Genomic DNA, 4800 nt, shown 5'->3' on the forward strand with positions numbered 1-4800 from the left:
AGGCTGCCTCATGTGTTCATGGAGGGTGGACTCTATTGCATTGTACCCCACTGAGGCTCCTGCCCTCCATGGGTTTCCCCACTCCTACACATGAAGCCAGCTGGGTGACCTTGGGCAAGTCACATTCTCTCAGCCCCACCTACCTCACAAGGTGTCTGTTGTGGGGTGGGGAAGTGAAGGGGGTTGTAAGCTGGTTTGAGTCTCCCTTAAGTGGCAGAGAAAGTCAGCATATAAATACCAACTCTTCTTTTTCTTCTGGACTCCTACTCTTTTCTACAACTACTGACAGACTAACATCGCTACCCATCGTGAAAATATACAGACAGCCATATTTTTCAGAGCTTGCACTAGGCCAAAAATAGGAGTTTGCTTGGAGACCAGGAACAACATTATCAAATCACCCCCCCCCCCCAGTTAAAATGTTTTATCAGTCTTTTGGGGAATAGACATAAGCGGATTCAAAAGTAGCGGTGCAACCTAGTTCATACCTGACAGGGTTGCCAACTCTGGGTTGGCAAGTTTCTAGTGATTTAGGGGTGACATCTGGGGAGGATGGGATCTCAGCAGGAGATAATGCCATAGAGTCCGCCACCCTCCAAAGTAAACATTTTCTCTGGGGGGACTGATTGTGGTGGTTTGGAGATCCACTGTAGTTCCAGATCTCCAGGCCCCACAAAGATTGACAGCTCTACCGATGTGGCACAGATTTTTCCAGGGTGTGGTTTGTCAGCTACTTCAGTGGCGGAAACTGACCGCGTATGTCCATCTGAGAACTTGCGTGTTAATAAATTGTGAAGGCTTGGCGGTTTTTCATTGCTGAAGAGTGCCTCTAGAGAATGTAAGTTATTTGTTACAATTGATAGGTTTGCCTCATTATGCCTTTGCGCACAGATTTACCAGTTTAACACAAGGTGGCAGCAAGTTTTAAGAGTGAAGACATTTTAAATGGCAGGTGCGTTTTGTGCTTTGTTGGAAACCACTTGTTCTTAACAGCAAGAAACGCATTCACACTCTTTCCACATTTAATCTGCAGTAAGCATGCAAAGGATTGCACTACGTAACTGGGCTTAGGAATGCACTGTTAGAATGTCTACCTTCACCCTTAATAAACAAGTAACTTGGAAGTTGCTAGTTCTCGTTGATGCCAAGTAGGGGCCAGGCTGCCAAACAGAAATCTTGTATTCATGAAAAGGGAATGCATACAATGTGCGGGTTTTGAATACACGTGATATGCCAGTCCCTGTATTCTACTTACCCCTTTCTGAGACGGAAGGATCACGGGAGCTGGTTGCCGCATCATTGGAAACCAGAGCAATGCTTGAACGGCTGTGGGAGCTGAATTCTGAACTTGCTTAGGAAGGTGATCCAATTAGCACACCTGCTGGTGTTTGAAGTGTCCTTTGTCTCCAAGAGGTCTTTTCTCCTTGAGCTCATCCTCCTCTTCCCCCTCAAAATTGTGCCTTTTTTTGAGGCCATTTATGCTTGGTAATTAGCAGCGCGTTCCAGGCTGAAGTGCCCTGCATATATATTTTTTTTCCACTCTGAACAGTCATTTGGGAAGTGACTGCGAAGCGCGACCTTTTGTGTTTGCTCTGCCCCCACCTCACAGAATCCCCTCAAAGAAGCATGCAAAATCACAGCTGTGCGTTAGCTATGCAAACAGAAGTTGCTAATAGCTATGCAAATGAAAGAACGAAGGAGCAGGCGAGTGGGAGGGTGGACCGTGAATTGGACTGTGAATCGGCATTTTAAAGGTTGCGTTTTAAAAAAGAGCTTTGAGCATCAAAACTGACCCTGCATAAATGGCCTGAGTGTTTCAAACAAAACCAGCATCTAATGTGTCAAATTTGTCACACTCACAGGTCTTCTCCCCGCCCCCCCGTTTTGGGTTCTGGAGTAGTTTAGTGGTCGAATCTATTATTGCTTTTGATTTTAGCCTGAGCTACACAATACTTAAAAAGGTAAAGGTCCCCTGTGCAAGCACCGGGTAATTCCTGACCCATGGGGTGACATCACATTCCGTTTCCTAGGCAGACTTTGTTTATAGGGTGGTTTGCCAGTGCCTTCACCAGTCATCTTCCCTTTACCCCCAGCAAGCCGGGTACTTGTTTTACTGACCTCGGAAAGATGGAAGGCTGAGTCAACCTTGAGCCGGCTACCTGAAACCGACTTCCGTCGGGATCGACCTCCGGTCGTGAGCAGAGCTTTTGACTGCAGTACTGCAGCTTAACACTCTGCTCCATGGGCAGACACACAATACTTAGCCTGGGGGGGGGAAGAAAAGTGCTTGGCTGGTGTTGTAGAGGCTTGGACTGGCCTAGAAGGTTTAAGTTCAGACTCCGAACTTCTGTTCCCTCATGGGCTAGAGTGGCAGAGACTGGCTGGGAGTGGTTGGCAGGAAAAGGAAAACTGAAGCGCAGTAAAATAATAATAATAAAAAAAAACCTCAGCTAATTTATGGTATGACAGATACCCTCTCCAAATTAAGGTGTGCCAGTTTCATTGCTGCCCTGACCTGGATGGCCCGATATCATCAGAACTTGGAAACTAATCAGGGCTGGCCCTCTGTAGTAAGAACATAAGAAAAGCCATGCTGGATCAGACCAAGGTCCATCAAGTCCAGCAGTCTGTTCACACAGTGGCCAACCAGGTGCCTCTAGGAAGCCCACAAACAAGACTGCAACAGCAGCATCCTGCCTGTGTTGCACAGCACCTAATATAATAGGCATGCTCCTCTGATCCTGGAGAGAATACGTATGCATCATGACTAGCATCCATTTTTAATAGTAGCCCTGAATAGCCCTCTCCTCCATGAACATGTTCACTCCCCTCTTAAAGCCTTCCAAGTTGGCAGTCATCACATCCTGGGGCAGGGAGTTCCACAATTTAACTATGCTTAGATGGGAGACCACCAACAAAGTCTTGGGTTGCTACGCAGAGGCAGGCAATGGCAAGCCACCTCTGTTCGTCTCTTGCCTTGAAGACCCCACGGAGTCGCTCTGAGTCAGCTGCATCTTGACGGCACGTTCCACAACCCCGTTCTCTCGCTAGGGCAGAGGGGTAAGAAGAAGCCACCGAGTTGGACACATTTTATTTTTTTCCCCGTTTAAAAAAAAAATAACACCACGGTTTGTAAACAATTATTACAATATTCAAAACCACAACAAACAGACTGTAACACATACCCAAGAATAATCTTCAGTCCTGGAGGGGGATGCTGAAGGGCAGAGGTAGAGGGGCTGGTGGGGAGGGGGGAGGAGAAGCTTAGCAGTGATCTCCTGGAATGCTGGTCTGGAGGCCCTTCCCTCTGAGATATGGGTCTGCCGAGAGCCCTGTGGACAGCCCACAGGGCAAGCTCCCTCCCACTCCACCAGCCTGCTCCAGATCATCTCAAGGTCATGATCTCCCAGGAGCGCCTCCTTCTTACTTGGCTCTGCCCATTATTGGAGCTGCTGCTCTCTTTTGGCCTTGTTCACCTACATCGTCCCCAGGGTAACACGGCTTCCATCACAGTTGCAGGCAAGGTTCAAGCTGAGTGACTGGTGACAGCTCCGCATGGCCAACCTACCCTGGGTCAAACGCAATCCAGGTGAGGAGGGGGGGGGGAGAAGAGAAGCAGCACACAAACCAGGGGGTACCAGTTCAGCCCTCAGAGAAAAGTCGGCACAGAAAATGCCAGCCAGCAATTTTAACACTCCAAATGCTTGCTTGTGCACTCTCTGTTCATCCCAGGGGGCAGAAGAGGGAAAAGCAAAAGCAAAAACTATTCTTTTCCTTCAGAATGCAAGAACGTTCTTCCAGCACTGAAGATTTAGCCCTAGAAAAAACAGTTTCTAGCAATCCCCAAGTTCGATGCATCATGGAGCTCCCAGGGCCACCAACTAAAATGCACCAGAGCTAATTTTTAAGAAGAAGGGGATGCCCAAACCAGTCTGTCTCATTGGGTAGTGGGGAAATCCCTTGGGTAGGGAGTACCAGAACCCGACAGCATGTTCCACTTGCCAAGCACTGTCTCTTTTAGCCCTTTTGGAAAGCATATTCTTCCACCCTCCCTTAGCATAGGGATTTTCAAGCTGACCGATTGAGATTCAAATGTCATTAAGAACAAGAGAATTTGTGTTTTTGACACACCACTAAAATTACTCTGAGCCACTTCTGACTAATGGCAACACTTACTTCTATAGCAAATGTCACTCTGTTTTACATGAAGGGAGTCGAGGGGGGGAATCTCTTTTCCTCAACTTATAAAAGCCAGATGTTTTACATCTGCCCTTGGCTGTTCACGGCAACAAGAAGTGGGAGGGGAAGTAAGCAGTCGGGGTGGGGGGAGTGGATGAACCATTCCCATTTGGGGCTTCAGGGAATTGGGGTGGGGGAGAGGAGGCTTCCAGAACAGTAAAGGGAAAGAACACACTAGATGTGCCATTCAGGGCCATGTCTCAAGATTATGTTGCAGGCCACGAAAGGGAAGAGAGGCTCCCTGGAACTAGAGAAATTGGGCAGCCGAGCAGAACTTGGGGATTACAATATCTTGCATCAAGAATCATGGATTTAGGCAGGCCACCAAAAGTAGGTTTGCTGGCATGGTCTTGGGGAACGCCAGGTGTTCAGGGTGGAAAAGAAGAGGGGGATGAATTGTGGGATAAGGTGAGATGGCACTAGACATGTTTTGGGGCGGCAGATCTGAGACCGAGAAAGACTCAAAACCTGACAAGAGATCTGGGGCAAGGCTCGAGAATATTGCCTGAAAAGAACTTGTACGTGTTGTGTCGATGTCAGATGGGTTCACTTGAGGGGGAC

This window comes from Euleptes europaea, chromosome 3, assembly GCF_029931775.1.
Source record: "Euleptes europaea isolate rEulEur1 chromosome 3, rEulEur1.hap1, whole genome shotgun sequence".
Classification (NCBI taxonomy): domain Eukaryota; kingdom Metazoa; phylum Chordata; class Lepidosauria; order Squamata; family Sphaerodactylidae; genus Euleptes; species Euleptes europaea.